Source organism: Corapipo altera, unplaced genomic scaffold (genome assembly GCF_003945725.1).
Source record: "Corapipo altera isolate COAL_440 unplaced genomic scaffold, ASM394572v1 22b, whole genome shotgun sequence".
Taxonomy (NCBI): domain Eukaryota; kingdom Metazoa; phylum Chordata; class Aves; order Passeriformes; family Pipridae; genus Corapipo; species Corapipo altera.
Window position 1 is genome coordinate 9117843 of NW_020884876.1, and position 18028 is coordinate 9135870.

General features: G+C 36.3%; 1 protein-coding gene across 1 annotated transcript in view; it reads right to left on the reverse strand.

Annotated features, from left to right (window-relative positions):
- The window catches only part of TENM3 (teneurin transmembrane protein 3), a 1300501-nt gene that overhangs the window by 598540 nt on the left and 683933 nt on the right, over positions 1 to 18028 (reverse strand). Inside the window, exon 9 of the mRNA XM_027636350.1 lies at positions 4316 to 4473. The gene's annotated coding sequence lies outside the window, so the exon portion shown is untranslated. The remainder of the gene's footprint in view (positions 1 to 4315; positions 4474 to 18028) is intronic.

Consider the following 18028-nt stretch of genomic DNA (forward strand, 5'->3'; position numbering starts at 1 on the left):
TTTTTTAAAAAACATTAGCCTAAGAGATGAATTTGAAGGGCTTTACAAATAATGTGTCTTCTGATGAAGTGTCAATAAGAAAGAATGGAAAGTAGAAAAATTGTGTTTTCAAAAGGTAAGTGTTATAACAAAGCCTACACTAAATGTAAGGCTCCTAGGTAAAAGGAATTTCACAAAGCCCTTTCTTTTCACTAAACAGAACTAGACTACAACTCAAATTAAGACTTTTGGGAACATTTGTTTCTCAGAGCTGTATGTTTTCTATTTATTTTAGGAAAAATGGTATCAAAATAACATCCTTCAAATCTCCCAGAAACAAAAGTTTATTTGCAACCTAAATCTGAACACAATATATTAAATAGAAAATATGTATTTTCTGTGATAGCCTTTGCAACCAGATAGTTTATTGGAGGAGTAATTAGACATAGAAAAATTATAATATGTATTTTTAAATTTTAAATATAATATTTTGCAGTTATTGCAATATGATATTGTATTGTTTAAATTACAGCATAATAATTCATCCCTGCGCTATGGCACTATGCCTTTGGCCTCTTGCCTAGCAATACACTAGACAAGAATTATTACATTTGCAATTCACACCCTGTCATGACTTATTGCTTAATTAAAGCATAACCCTTCATGACACAACAAATAATTTGACTGTTACCATAATAGATTATTATCTCACCTAACTTTAGCTTTGCAAATGATTTTTTTTTCCCTACATACACTGGGATTTATGAGAAGAAATACACACGTTTCTTTATCTGTAAAGTGTGAAGAATAGGTTTAGGAAGAATAGCTAAGAACACAAGGTTGTATTTTTTATTTGAGCTATTCCTAAAGTAAACTTGGGCACTTTTTGGTTTTGTTTCATTTTGCTTCAGGAATTAAATCCCAAACTTTGCGAAACAATTAAGATTTAAATATCAGATTGAGTGGCTGCCTGTATTTTATTGTAGTGCTTGGCTACTTAAATGATAAAATTATATTCTTTCAGTGAATTCTAATGTGATACTAAAACAATGAGGCTCAGGTTTTGTGTTTTGTGAGTATCTTTAAAATTCCAGACAAAGAAGTAGCCAGTTTAATTTTTTTGTAATACACTAGTTAGATACCCTGTGTTCATTCTTAAACATATTTTTCAGAAATAATCTTTTGAATCAGTTTCTTACTAAGATCTCTTCCTCTTGGTGTTTCTCATACTGAAATCTGAAAATATACAACAAGTAGCCTGTTGTTATTAAAACACATCTGATTATGTCTAAAAATCGAATAGGTAAAATTCTACTTTTGTAAAAAGCCAATAGGAAAACTCATCAAAATTAATCGAAACACTAGTTCATGAGACGAAATGGAAAAATGTGCCAACAGCTGTAAAAACAGAATTTAATATTCCATCTTGCATTTAAAATATTTTAATGATCGTTAGATATTTTTTTAATGTCTTCATATGACCTGAAAATGTGCGGTAAAACACAGCCATTTTGGCTGTGAATAATCCTTTGGTTTTGGCAACTACCAATTCAAAATTAAAATATGCAAACACGAAATGCTGAACTTTTTTGTGAACAAAAGCCTGGATTTATTGAGAAGACATACAGGCAATGCATAAAACATGCATACAAAAATTTTAATGTGAAAATTATATATGCCATATCTAATAGATATCCTACCAGTTTCATATGGTATCAAGGTGCAATTTAGTGAGGTTCCACTGAACTCTGTATGTCTTCAAGGTGACTGGGTTGTCCCTGGAACTCTCTCTCTGCTATAACTATAAAATATCTATGATGTGACTGTGATATAACTGAAACAGCTGCAGTCTTCAATCATATGCTGGCAGTTTATGTTCGGATGCAGAATGTGTAATAAGGGCACACTTTATTAATTTGACTGATGTTCTGTTATTTTACTGGTTCCAAAAGCCAAAGGAGACTAGGCTCCACCATGTTACCCTGAAAATAATTTATTGTTGCAGCTATTCAAGATGAAATACCTATCATTAATGTCTAATTGATTACCATATGCAAGAGTCATACATTGGCCTCAGTTGATCTGACATTTGCTATGATGTTTAAAGCTGCTGTTATAGCTAGAACTATTATTTTGAATTAGCACAAAACACATTTTAACTATAGTTTAAAACTGCTGCCAACACTCTGAATGCATGCATATGTTTCCTGTTAATAGCTATTTCTACATACATACAGTCTAGTGAAACTTACAGTGAGATTTTACCATTTCATAAGTATAAAACTACACACGTTCTGAAGGCGTGATAATAAAGTTAGACTTTGCCAGACTAGTGGCTGTATTATGTTGTACAAAAGCATCTTTGTTGTCCTTAACAAGTAAAAACATTTTTTGGTTCTACCAAAATGTTTTAACAATTCATCTTCCTCAAATTAGCCAAATTAGAGTGGAAAGAATACACATTGCATGCCTAGCAATTAAGAGAAAAATTTACTTAATACCTAGATATTATGCCTCCATACATACAATATGGAAATCACAGTAACATTATAAATTATAGGTAAGTATAAAAGTTTGCAAGGGGTTACTTTGGATGAAGAGTTATATCAGAAAGAAGATGAAATTAACATTCTCATAAAAGATCTACTAATAGTTTTGCACTAATTTCAAGAGTATAAAATTATTCTAGATATGAAAGATATTTAGAATAGTCACTATTCTAATAATTTTTTTTATTTCCCACTTTTTTCTCTAGCCTCCACTTATATCTTTGTACTCCTAACTCTAAGTTTTGCTTCACTTCATCCTCATATTTTTATTGAAGGAATACAAAGGTCCGCACTCTAAATTGCTCTGCTCCCATAATCCCAGTTGGCTTTATTCTGTAGTCTTGCACAGGTAACACACATTTTTAGAACCTTGTTGGACACAAAGGGGATGTTGCAAAGTCAGTGTACTGCTTTAATGGGATGACTGTCCAGGACCTCCCTTACGTAATCATTGCTTTTCTTTTCAATCCCTTTCTTTATGGTCTTCATGCTGCAGTTGAGGGGTAAAACATCTCAGAAGTTAGAGGCCCCAGTTCACACATATATATGTTTACATTTTTCCCATGTATCTGTTCACTTTTCATTGAGATATAAACAACTGTTTGTATTCCAGATTTAAGGGTATATCATTAAGCATTTATACTTTAATCTTCTACAGTATGGATATTCCCCAAGAAAGTGTAATTTCTCTAGCTCTCAAGCTTAACCCTTCCAATTAAACTGTGACTTGTTTTTAGAATCCTAAAATATCACTTCTGAAATATGTTCAGATTTTTTCCCCACACCTTGAATGCTTCCAATTTCTAGAAAAGAGCATAGATACCAGGTAAACGTAAAATACAAACTTTGAAACTGAACAGATTTCTCTCATGAAAGTCTGATGCCTATTTCATGAGCTTAATTTTCACTGAGATATGTTATGTCACCAAAAAGTAAAGCTATAAATAAGGAATAAATAAGTTAACTTTAAAGTGTTCTAAGTTTTCCAGTTAAAAAAATCATGGTCAGATAAAATTTCCAAGACCAAATATCTTGTTTTTGCACCCTGGATTACTTTTTAAAACACACATAAATCTTTATGTAGGCATATGTTTGGCATCCTTTCCATTTATTTCCCCCCCCCCTTGGCTGCTTCTTGTACTTCCTATATATCATTTGCAATGCAATTGCTCTGCCAAATATCTCTCTGATACATACCAGCACCCTTTGTTCCTCTCCATCTACCATGTTCTTATCAGTATCTAATTGTAGACTTCAGCTCAGATGAGAATACTGGACTTTATTCAATTACTTCATCTTAACTGACTCCAGAAAAATATGAAGTTAAATTAAACACAAAGAAAAGTTTATTATTGAAGTACTAAATTGAATCCTAGATATAAGTAATTGTTTAACAAATATTATAAAATCTCTGATTCTGACTGTGGGTCAAAATTAGGAGAACATTTAAGATAAGCCACTACTCACACACTGAAATATCTCATTTTAAAACTACACAACTTCTTTTCAGAAAGCATATATTGCTATCTATCACTATTTGCCATCCAAAGCATTGCCCACTGACTTATAACACATTCTTTTTTTTTGAATAGTTAATAATGTGCCGTTATTCAACTATATATCACTGAATTAAAAATGCTAATTTTCATAACAAAAAAAATGTTACATCTAAAATCTGAAGAGTCGACACTCATAGTAATAAATGTTCAATAGTTCTGCAAGATTTTTCCCCACCTCAGGAAAATATAGAAGATTGCAAAATAACTTATGCTCTTCTGTTCTCCTACCTTTTCTGATGAGTTGGCTGCAGAAAAATTTATAAATGGAAAGCTCAATTAGTGCAATTTATGTATCCTTGGATGTCAATCATTACTGTTGAGAGGTGGGACTTTCAGGATCTCTGTGCATTAATTAAGAACTCATCTCCAAAGAGTAGTCATTACACCTAAGGACCAAAAATAAGTTTTAATTAGAGTCTAGAAGACAGTATGTCATCTACTTATAAAACTCGTTCTTTAGTTAAAAAATGAACAGCTATGGGACATTATTAGTAACAATGCAAGGCGCATAAATCTATTTCTTGCACTTAATCTCAGAATGGAAAAGTATTTTTGTGTATGTAGGACTGCCTAGAAAAAGTGGGCAAGTTCTGTAATACTATGTGGACACCACTCAAATTTCAGCCAGCTTGTACAAATGCCAACAGGATTGTTAGACCCTCATAAAATTATTGATGCTAGGCTGATGCTGAAGTTAGATTGTATTTCTCTCTCTCATAGACAGTTTTCTTTGCCCAGACCATCTTCTGACTTTGTGTGCAATAGGCAAACCAACGTAAATTCAGCAAAAGGGGGCAAACGGGTTTGTGCAATGCATCAGTTTCATCCACCAAATGATCCAGTATGTAAGCAGTTTTAGGCTGGCCTTAGACATACCAAGGTTCAGGAGAGGTTAAAAACTAACTGGGCTAACTGGTGTTAGCTGTCTGAGAGAGCTTTCCTTGTGGCATGACTTATCTGAGGACAATCACACATTCTGCCTAGAATTCACTAGGGAAATAATGTATAAATAATTGATTATATAATTTACAAATTAAAGGAAGGAAAACAAATTTTAAAAGCTGGTCTGGAAACTAAACATGTCAGCTAATAACTCTGGCATGAAAAGGGGTAAAACTTGAGAAGAAATAAGTTTATATTCTAGAGAACAAGAAAAAAACCTGTTTAGCAATGTCTGAAATACGAAACGTAATGTATGTATGAAAAACCAAAACAACTGGTTTAGGAAGGCTGAGACAAGACAAAAAAAATGTTCCAGTATAGAAATAAAGACAGAAATACAGTCATAAAATGGTCATAAAAAATTAGTTTTACAAATATTTTAGTTTCTTGGAGCACTGAAGCTAACATATACTTAACACGATATAATTAATAATAATTATAAAGGTTATTGCACAGAAAAAGAGCAGAATGGGAAGGCACATCAAAAAGAGGGAAAGATTTACTATCCATCTGAGAATAGCAGAAAAACTATTATGACCTTAATTGAAATTATATTTCATGGTCTTTTCCTAAGATATTTGTAAATACCTCTAAGAGACAGATATTTTTCTCAAACACTTTTTTGAGAAATACATGCTGTAAATTTCCAATCTAATCAATATACCTGAGGGGTAATGAAAACCAGCAGCAAACTTAACAGCAAAAAAGCTGTAGCTATTCCTAGTAGATAGTTTAAATTGTTTTATTCTAAATAACAATTAGTGATGAAACTAATACTAGAGTGAGGGAGCATGACATTAAGAAAAATGTGAATAATACTTTATGCTAATGACATTCAGAAAATTCATGTTAATACAATTAATAAACATTTCTAACATTCCATGCTCAAATACTTTCTTTTAATTTTTCCAGCCAAAAATTGTTTTCTACATAATAGACACAGAAGCACTCTCCAGCATGTACTGACTTGGAATATTGCTGTCTTTACTAGCAGATATCAGTGAGTAAATCCAGACCATCAGATATGCTGGCAGTACACAGTAATACACCCCTGAGAATGATGGTACTGAAACTTCTTTTTAAAAGTTTAACTTTCATTCTGTGAATTGTATTACAGTGCAAAATAGAGTATATTCTGCTATGGATATAGGTATATTACAAAATCTGGTATTTACTTCTCTGTAGGCCAAGTTATTTATCACATGATAATAGATTTCAGGAAATACCATAGTTAATATTGGCTGGTACCATGGGTAGGTACTTTTAAATAAAAACAGAAAGGAATTTATCCAGAGCTTGTCACTTGTATTCTTTGAACTGAAGAAAAGTGCTGAGTCTTGTTATCTGTGGTCTCCTGCTAGTCACACTTAAAACATTTCTTGTCAGCTGCTCCTCTTGATTAAGAAGAAGGCAGAGATAATAGACACACTAAACTCCAGAAGAGACAGAGAATCTTTGTTCCTCTAAACAATTATATCAATTTTTATAATGATTTAATTTGTTGTTATTCACAAGGGACAATGCCAAGAGCTGAACCAGAGGACTGCTAGCAAAGTACAGATCGCATGTTAGCAGCATGGTGCCTTCTCAGTCCTTCATGTTTCCTAGTTTGCCTCTTCTGAACTCATACTACAATACACTGGTTTGGAAGCCAGCCATAAAAGAGGCTAACTCAGACAATAAAATCTGGGTGATCTGCTGAGCTGTGACTGAGATTTGTGACCTACCCTTAAACTGAATCAGATTCAACGAGACTTCTTACAAGCAGCTCTCACCAAGAGCCTGGCAGAATGTCAACACAGTTGCACTGAATATTTGACACAAAACTTGCTGAGAACCACACGGTATCATGTATTATCATTAAAATAACTTATAGCTAGATGAATTCACATGGAAAGGATAACAAAAAACAGCAATTCCAAAATGTTTCTTATCAATGAAGAATGCTATATAGCATTTATTGGACAGGCAATCAGAAAGAGGAACAATAGTAATATTACTTCAGGCACTCTCCTGAGCAACTTTGAACCCTTTACTGAAGGTTGAAAGTTTGACACCTTGTCCAACATTTCCTTTCTGGTCAACAGAGTGAAGGAAAGGCACTTCCAGATAACACATCAGACTTAAATGAGCTACTATGTTTCCACTTGTTATAGTGGGAGTATTGAGAATCAAGGCTCCTAACTTAAACATGTTGGTGAGTTCTAATTGAACTTACTTGCAATTAATCTACATCTTACAGTCAGATTTTCAGAGGTGCCGTGGAAATAAATTTTAATGCAGCATTAAACATTTATCTGCAAATTTCTATGTTAACAGGAGATATGGTAGGGATTTCCCAATTTCTATAATACTAGCCAATACTGATGGACAGTACTGTGTGGAGGTCCTTATTTCTTATTTCTATTGCTACTGATCAGTGTGTTTCCTGCTTCCTATCACAAAATTAATAACACAAAAAAATAGAAATATTTTTCTATTTATACTAAAGTGTATTTGCTGTCTTTCATATGGTTAGTATTTTACTCTTCAAGGGAAAAAACAAATTACTCTATTTTGGTTCATTTTATTCTGCTTTAACTTTTTTTTTTTTCCTCAGAAAGAGATCAGAACAATGAAAAAAATTGATCCATTTATCCCCATATATATGTTACTTCCTCCAGTTAAAGATAAATTAACATTTTAATAAAATTTCTGAGAGTCTCCTATAAGAAATAACTTTAGTGTGTGTTCAGAGCCAAGAAGCCTACAGAACACATACTTGCCTTTCAATGTAGAAACAGGCTATGGGTTTGGAATTTAAGTATCAAAGTTTATTCTATGCAAACTGATTAAACAAACTGATTACTCTTGAAAAACACTAAGAATCTAAAATTCTAGATGAATATCAATATGCTCACACAAGGAGTGGAGATAAGTCAATAAAGATAATATGTAGATTTAACCCCTAGTAACATTTCTTATCTTCAGCAGTTTCTGCTGAAGCAATAGTAACATCAGAAAAATATTTATGTAAGAACTATGCAGAAGCTCATAATAAGGCACTGGAAAATGCAAAAGTATAAATAAAAACGAATCAAAATTTAACTGAAATTTAGTTGTAGCAAAACAAAGCAGAGAACAATTTCTCCACGGCCAGCACTGTCTACAGATCAAGCCCTCTTTCTGAAATCCATCCATTTATCATAACATTGGAGTCACTTTGAAAATGATTCCATTGTAGTCAGCAACACCCAAATTGCCAATGGAAGTTATTAATCAGACAGCAGTACTACCGTGTTTTCTACTGTCAAGACAACAACCACTGCTGACTAATGAATAAGAGAAGAGTTTGTTTTAAATTAGGATACACCTGTATGTGGTAACTTGGGTTTCAGCATTTTGCTGCCTCATTTTGCTACCCAATTATCCTTTTTATTTGTCAACTTTTTCTTAACTTTCCTTATCTCAATTTCTGTGTTAGTTCATAGGATCACAGCAGAAACTAGACAAATTATATCAACATTTTTCTTTTCTTCATTATTGATTGGGAAATTTTTGTTTGTTTTTGATTAAATTATTACATTGTTAAGAACTGAAGAAGTTAAGAACATTATGGTACTATTCTTATGTCAGTATATCATTAAAATATAACAATGTCTATTAATTTTAGGGGACAAAGGGGTTATCTATAACATTTTAAAAATACTTTATGTTCTTCCATTTGGCTGCTGACATCATTACAGCTTGCTGGATAAAACTTTGCTAGCAAGAAAACCCAAGCCTATCACAGAAAAGATATAATGTAGAAATTCGAAGACTTACTAAGACAAGACTATAAGAACTACTAATTGAGAAATTTCTGTCTGTCTGAATTTAGCTAGATTAACAGTTTTCTTTTTCTCCTTGGAATTTTATGATCAAAAAAAGATATTAAACTGTTAACAAAAATCTCACAGAAAGGAAGGGATTAAGCCAGCACTTGAAAAACAATGCAGGAGAGATAGTGAGAATGAAACACGGTTATGTAGTAACAGTTGAGCTTATATATGAAGTATCTGGGCTTTTTAAAGTAACGTCATGCTTACTTGTACACAATCGTGCTGCCATGCTCTTAGAATGGTTTAGGCTGGAAGGGACCTGAAAACCCACCTGGTTCTAACCACCCTTCATGGGCGGGGACATCTTCCACTACAACAGGTTGCTCAAAGCCCCACCCAACCTGGTCTTGAATGCTTCCAGGAATGGGACCTCCAAAACTTCTCTTGGCAGCCTGTGCCAGTGCCTCAAAACCCTCATAGTAAAAGAATTGCTTCCTATTATCTATACTATCCTCTTTCAGTTTAAAGCCATTACCTCTAGTCTTCTTGCTCCATGTCCTTGTCAAAAACACCTCTCCAAGCTTTCTTGTAGGCCCCCTTTAGGTACTGGAAGGCTGATGGGTCTCCCTGGAGCCTACTCTTCTCCAGACTGAACAACCTCAACTCTCTCAGTCTGTCCTCATTGGAGAGGTGCTCCAGCCCTCTGAACACCTCCATGGCCCTCCTCTGTACTTGGTCCAACAGGAGCATTAGGGTATTGGGGGCCTCAGACCTGGATGCAGTAATCCAGGTGAGGTCTCATAAGAGCGGAGTAGAAAGGGCACAGTCACCTCCCTCGACCTGCTGGCCATGCTCCTTTTGATGAAGCCCAGGATACGGTTGGCTTTCTGGGCTCCAAGGTCACTTTGACGGGTCATGTTGAGCTTCTCATCAACCAACACCCCTCAAGTCTTTCTCCTCAGGTCTGCTCTCAATCCATTCTTTGCCCAGCCTATACCCGTGCTTGGGATTGCCCCAACCCAACTGTAGGACCTTGCACTTGGCTTTGTTGAACTTCATGATGTTTGCACAGACCCACCTCTCAAGCCTGTCCAGTTCCCTCTGATGGGAACCCTTCTCTCCAGTGTGTTGACCACACCACACAGCTTGGTCTTGTTGATAAACTTGCTGAGGATGCACTCAATCCCAGCACCAGTCCCAATAGCAATGTCTAAGGAATGCCACTTGTCACTGGTCTTTGCTTGGACATCCATCTATTGGCTGCAATTCTACAGCTGTGGCCATCCAGTCAATTTTTTATCCTCTGAGTGGTCTATCTATCAAATCCATGTGTCTTTGGTTTACCATGTGGGACAGTTTCAAATGCTTTGCACAAGTCCAGGTAGATAATATCAGTTATTCTTCCCTTATCTACCATGCTGTAAAAGGCAGCCACCAAATTTTTCAGGCATGATTTACCCTTAATAAAGTCACTTTGGCTGTCACCAGTCACTACCATTTTTTTCCATGTGCCTTAGTTTCCAGAAGGATCTGCTCCATGACCTTGCTGGCAACAGAGGAGAGACTGATTGGCCTGTAGTGCCCTGCGCCTTCTCTCTTTCCCCTTTCTAAAAATGGGGGTTATGTTTCCCCTTTGCCCGTCCGTGGGAACTTCACCAGACTGCCATGATTTCTCAAAAATGATGGATAGTGCCACTTCCTCCACCAGTTCCCTCAGGACCAGTGGATGCATCTCACCAGGTCTCAGGGACTTGTGCACCTTCAGATTCCTTAGATGATCTTGAATCTGATCTTCTCCTAACATTCTTCAAAAAAATTCCTTGACACCACAGTCAAGGCTGCCCTTCAGCTTCACATTCTACACCAGCCCCTCCTTGTTGGTCAGAACAAGGTCCAGCATAGCACTACTCTTTTTGGCACCTCTATCACTTAGAGAAGGAAGTTATGATTGATACACTCCAGAAACCTCCTGGATTAATAATACCCTGTAACACTGTCCCTCCAACAGGTATCAGGGTGGTTTAAGTCCCCCATGAGGACCAGGACTTGTGAACATGAGACTGCTCCCATCTGTCTATAAAGGGCCTCATTTGCGTGGTCTTCCTGGTCAGGTGGCCTGTAGCAGACCCTCACTGTAATGTCCCCGCCCTCCCTTTAATCGTGTTCCATAAGCTCTTGGTCGATTCCTCATCCATCCCCAGCCAGGGCTCTAGCACTGCAGCTGGTCATTGACAGAGAGGGTAACACCACCCCCTGGTCTCCCCTGCCTGTCTTTCCTAAAGAACCTGTCCTTCCAGTCATAGAAGCCATACCACCACATCTCTGTGAAGCCAATAAAATCATATCTCCACAGGCATCCACACATCTAACTCCTCTTGTTTATCATCCATGCTACATGCGCTCATGTAGAGGCATTTAAGTTGCGCCCCCAATGAACTGGAGTGGCTGGAATTACTTTGTGCTGCTCTTCAGGTGCATTCCTGCTGACCTGTGATACCTCTGCAATTTCTGGTCATCTATTTCTGGTACTGACACCAAATTGGTAGGAGTGGGACTGATCGAGGTCCCCCATCCCTGGAAAGTTTCATTGAATGTCTTCTTCAATAGCTTGGCAAAGGTATCAATGAAGGTGCTGTTCTCTTTCTCTGACAGATGGGCTCCATCAGCCCACAGTAAACCAGGTTTCTCACAGTGAGTGACATGGTGTAAGTAGACAAACATCCAGTTGTGGCACCAGTGCTGTAATCATTTGTTGATTCACCAGATTCAACTGGCCCTTTCAAACCTCTTTCCTTTGACCAGCAGGATTGATGAAAAAACTACCTGTGCTACAGACTCCCATACTGCTGCTTCCAGGACTCTGTAATCGTTCTTTATACTCTTCAGACTGCTCCTGGCTGTGTGGATAGTAGTGGATAGACTGCATGAGGCTTGATAGCCTCCCGGTGACATCCCTGATATGAGCCCCAGGTAAGTAGCACACCTCTCCAGGGAGTACTTCAGGTTGTCAAATGTGTGCCTCTATAGGTCTTGGAAGAGTCCCCCAGTATTTACTACCTGTTGCCTTTTCTTAGTCACACTAGTTGTTATGCAGGGAGCTGGTTGGGCTGCATTGTTTGGCCCCAGTATCTCTCCTGATGTGACAGGTATTTCCTCTTCAGTTTGCAGAGTGGTGAAGGGGTTCTATAAGGGCACCTCAGGCTTCAGGGAAGTCTCTTTCTCCTGCTGGTCCTTGCCATTTCAAGCTCCCATTCTTATGCATTATTGGCCCCCTCCCTACTGTGTCTGCTGTTGGGGGAAGTTTTCAGTTTGGCTGCAGGCTCTGGGTTCACTGAAGACTGCACTTGGAACCAGCTATTTAACTCCTTCTCAGCTTCCCTGATGTTATACAGCCTTATCACCACCTCCTGCAGCTCAGCCACCTGCATGTTCCACTGACCTGGGTAAGAGAACCTATTATGATCAACCTTTCCTGTACCTGTGATGTGTTTCTGCAGGGAATGGATAACATACATCTATATAGGGAGATACTCTTTGTAACTTTGATCTTTGTCACAAAACGTTACAGAATTGTATCATTGAGACAACATCAAAATTTACAGTTGGGCTCACCAGGTTCACCCTATCAAAAAAGAGAGCAGTGTCCTAGTATTAAGACTAACAACAGTAAAATAAAAGAAGAAATGGTGGCATATTCTGTCTGAAGAAATATTTGTAAAGGTTGTATAAAAGATGAATAAGGGACCGACTGACATGAAACTGGAGCAAGAATTTGAGAGCAGGGCTACTGTTTAAAGTTAGGTCAACTGCTGTATTCAATCCTGCCAAAGTGTTGGTAAGGTCTGTTGCTTGAAATAGAAGCCTGCAAGAGACTGGGGAAGAGACCACAGGTGCAGCTTGGCCCTGTACTGTCATAACAATAAATAAGGTTATCTGTCATAATCAAGCCATCTGGAGAAGTCCTTTATACTGTCCTAAATATTTGTTACACATTTGTTTAAGGTTACAAAGCGTTCTTAAAATAACATTGTATTGGTAAGAAGTAGTTTGTATCCTATAATTAAAGGCAGTATCACTGAAATTGTGGAGACAAAAATTGCGGGAAGAATTTTAAGGGTATTTTGATATCACTGATTTATAAGTGATTATACACAACTTTAAAAAAGAAAAACAGAGGACAGCTTAAAATGCTAGATACTGCAGCAGTCTAGTACTGAAAGCAGTGATACAGCCATCCCTGTTTGGGTATTTATTCCTTTTTAGAGAAGTTATTTAAAACAGAGGCCATTTCCATTATCATATGTCAACAAGTTAAACTATAAGAAAAATAATCTACATTGCAAGTAGCACATTCACAAAAAACCCCACCCAAGCCCAATCAAAAAAACCCCCATTTATCCTTTTTCTTGCTAGAAAGGTATACACTCAAGCTTTGCAACTAAGGGTATATAAAGGAATCCAGCTGATCCTGGGTTGATCTGTGGGACAAAGACTAAATTACAGCTGAAAAAACAGAATCTGGATTGAGCTCTAGCCTTGCCCTACCTTTCCCCTACTGCTGTAGAACACAAAAGCTATGTTAAAGAATACTTTTTTTTCAGAAATCTGAATAACCATTACACTTGCTTTTGTACTGCTATCTCTTCTTGGCATGTTCCTTAAATGTTGTAATGAGAAAATAAATGACAGGTATAATTTCTTTTCTGAGAAACAGGTAAATAGACTGAGAAATATTATGTACTACATTGATAGTCTACAGTGTGTGCAAGTGAAACCAGAACTGAAATTAATTCCACTTCCTTTGTTGTCTCCCTTATGACCTCTCTGTTGACAACCTCAAAATCCCCCCAGCTTCACATATATAGAATATGAGTGACCATAACACACTTGGTACTCTGAGAAAAATCTGCCTGTTATCTGTTCACCACTTTAAATTCGCCTTACTGCAAAAAGCTCTTGTATAAGCATTTCTGTCTACAATCAGAAAGGTGCTGCAGTCTCAACTATAAACTCAAAAAAAAGTAGCTCCTTCTATGGTCATCTGTTCTTTCCCCAGTAAACTTAGCACACAATGCACTTCTCTGTAACACCATCTTTTTCTGGGCTGCAACATATGAGGCTTAACAACATAGCATCAGACTGCAATTTTTAGCCTAGCCTTTCCTGTCCTGCTTCACAAAACAAAGGTGACTCTGCTGCCTACCTTCATTGGCTCTCACAGACAAAAAGAACACCTTTTCAAAGATAATTTTCTAACAGATGAACAAACCTTCAAAACAAACACAATGTCTTCAAACATGAATATATCTCATTCACTTAGATTTAACCATGCAGTTTAATGTAGCCCAACTTGGCCCAGACATAAAACTTGAAAGGCTTTGTAGCTTTATGATCAGGAAGAAGACTAAGCAAGGCCACCACAGCTTTTCTGTGCTAGTATTTAGCACCATTTAATCATTTTATCAGCTGTTGGAGCATTGTCTAATCAACAGAAAGCCAGAGAAGAGAAATAAATTAGCACTTCCCACTTGGGCTGTCTGATACTTTAAGCGGAGAAAAGTAAAGATCTCATTAAAGTTACTTTTCTTCACCAGGAAATGTAAGTCAGGAGAGGGTAATAGCCTTAGAGTCCTTACAGATAGCAAAAGGAAAAAAACCCAGAACTCACCAGACTTTGCAATAGTGCCATTTACTGCAATGTAATGATCTCTCTCTGTATGACTGGGATCTTGGGGACTGTAGTACTGTGGTTGTATCAGACTAGTGATTTAGAGTTGTAGTGTTAATGTATAACTGTAATGGGTGCTCTAAAATCCTGTTCCTTTGGGAAAAACTAAACTGTGAGCTGAGAGAATCAAAAAAAAAACAGACAAGGTTTTACTAATTCTTGTGGATTTTTGAGCAATTTGATAAATCTCTAAGATGGAATTACAAGATCAATATTACAATTTGTGGAGTGAGAGCTATAGAGAAATTTGTAAAGGCAATAAATAAATTTTCAAAACTGAGAAAAAAAAGTTGGTTTTTTCAGTGAATCCAGAATTCTGAAGTAGTTTCTGCTTATTTTATCAATTTTTATCTGAATATTAAACCCGAGGAAAAATTATTTATTTTCGTACTGTGTAAAGTTGTGCATGCTACTTTTACTAGCACCTAATCAAATCCCTCTTGATTTTTAAAAAAACCTTAATTTTAATACTTTACTATAATTAAGTTTAGTTGAGGGTTTTATTCCCCCCCAGTCTGCTTAAACTGAGTGCTGCAGGAACTTGAAGACATTAGCATACAGCCTTCCAGCAGTACTATGTCCTCTGGCTGCAGAAGTATTCTTCAGTGAAACACAACATATTCCATGCCCCCAGCAATGGTGAAAGCTGAAATATTTGAATAAAGTTGCTACTATCATCTACTGGTGTGCATTAGTGCCACAATGTTTGGCACTAGTACATCATTGGAAAACTAGTAGCAAATTTAGTGCTTTTTAAATTTGTTTTTTAAATTACTTCAGTAACAATGATGGTGAAATTGTCCTTTTAGCCAAGTAATGATCTGCAAAAGTATCTCCTCATCATTAGAGTCAAAGTTGTAAACTTTCTTATCAGAAAATCAAAATAAATATAGCCTTATGGGGTGTTCAGTCTGACTAGAGCAGCAACCTTGTTCACCAGAAGAGTAATCTATTAGCTTTCTATCAGCATCAGTTACAGCTGCAAAGCAATAAGGAAAAAAGGTCTTTGATTGACTATACCCTGTGGCTCATAGCAAGTGTGAAAATGTTTTTTTGTGTGCATGACACTGCTTCTGCTTGCAGTATGTAACTAAGGAGAGTGATACCAATAGTAAACTTTCTACTGGTAATTCTAACAGACTGGCTTGATTTCTACTTAAAAATATCTATGCATATATTTGTTATTACACTTCTCTTATTCAATCATTATCTAAGTCAACAGAGCAATCTTCATCAAGACAGCTTGTATTTATCACACTTCACGTACTTAAATTGTATGTCACCCAGTTAAGCAAAGTCCAAGGAAATTCTTCATTGATTCTGAAGTAAACCATATGGTTAGCTAGCAACTCAACAGAAATTAAATTAATTACCAAAATCACTTTTATGTAATTATTATTAAATACTATTGTTTTAATGCTTGTTTTCTGGAGTCTTTGCTTGGCTTAAAATGGCAATCGTAATTTAGTTGTTATATAACCACAGCATGCTAATGTGTGAAAAAGGTCACAAATCTCAAAAAGTTCAGAGAGATTGTTTCCTGACAACGACTGAAATAAAACATGACTATGACATTATGTCATTCTGTATCTTTTACTGAAACCTTAAGGAGTGAAACCAAGCTGTTCCTTTGCACCAGAATAAGGATAAGGGCAGGGAAAAAATAAACCCAAGATTTTTCACGACACATAACCACTTTCAGTTACCTTTCTCTCCTGTAGAAACAAGAAAAACTCAAGCCAGACTAAAATAAAATGCAAGTAGTATTACCACAGTTGTAAAAGCAAACTCTGTGAAATGAGATTTTTCTTTCTGAGGCATCTGCATTTTGATGCATTCCATATTTGCATGATCCTATGCTGTTTTTTCAAAGCTCTTCTGCCTCACTGAGCAAAGAATGTTCTGTGGGCATGAATGAGGATCACTTAGTGAAGGGTGCTGTCAGTCCTTAGCCCCCTCTCAAACTTCCGGCAGAATTTGTAAAATGCTTAATAAGGAAAGCAGAAGGACTTTTCCATTTATTAAGTTTTTGTTATGTAGCAATGGATTCTAGATCCTGTCATAGACTTCCTAGAGGGTGCTGCTCATCCCTTAAAAATGTATTTCTCAGAGTTGAAAACAAGTGGTGTATTCAATGTTTCTGGGTCTGTGGAGCTGGCTTGAAATTTTGTTGTCTGTTTAAAGAATGATGAAGATTCACAGCTTCACACATCACTATGGCTGTAACAGTAAGCTGTGTCATGAACATAGAAAGACCTATATGATCCTGACTTCCCTGCCCCCAATAGGGCTCAGCGACTTAAGTTGTGTACTTAGATCAATTAGTTCTTTTACTTTAGTCCCTATGCTTATTTGACACTGAGGATATTAGACATAGCCTTGAAACAATATAACTTTTGGCACTTCTGACTCTTGTTGACTCTTGCTGAAGTTTTTAATTTATAGACCCCACAGGTGGAATTTGAAATTAAATTAATAGTAATGTGTGAAACCCATGGAATAGTGGTGAGTATCATACAAAGGTTTGGAAAGTAACAACTATATGGTCCAAAATGCCTTGGGCCAGTCTTTGTGCCAGGAAGGTGTTCATCCCAGCCTGCTCCTGTGATCTGAATAAGGGAGGGTCTGGAAAAAATAGCAAGGAATCACGTAGCTAAAGACTGTAGCATATGATAGATAGAAAGCACCTAGCTAAAATTTACATGGACAAACTTAATTCTAGTATTTGTAGTTCCTGATCCCTTCATTCTGGAACTTTAAAGTTCTTGTGTTGGATATTTTTATCTAATAACTTATTTTCTTTTCGAATAGAGAGGACTCTACTAGGTGGTGCACAGGAGGCTTCCAGAAAAGGATACAGTGAAGAAATAATTTAGTGAAGACTTTAAAATATCTTTAAACTCATGGGGAACTTTTTTTTCATGGGACTTCTCAATACTGTAACTTCAATTTATGTATCTATTTAAACAACCTAATAAATCACTGAAGCCTGAAGAAGACCTGTCCCCTAGTGCATTTTTTTCCAGTGCTGCTCATGCTGCTCATACTGAGAGAAGGCAGTGGGTGCATGTAGAAAAAGGAAATGGAAAGCAGCATTATTCATGTTTTGCTGTCTACTTAAGCAAACAAACTACTTGGATCAAAAAAGAAAAAAAAAATCCAAACCAGAAGTAATCAGTACATTGAAAATAATTGAAATGCTCATTTGGAATGCACAAAATGGAATACAGGATGACAAGCAAAAACGTATGTTTAAAAAACATTTTATAATCATATATAGTTTCAGCAGAATAAGTTATACTACAACTGTATTTCAGGGGTTGGATTTAATGTACATACCTTTACATTCCAAATAAACTCAAGTAATAATAAATATTACAAAAAATTTGCAAAAACTTTGTTCAGTACTACTCGCACTTCATAACTATGTGAATCAGAAACCTACAGCAACTTCTAAATTTATTTGTTTCT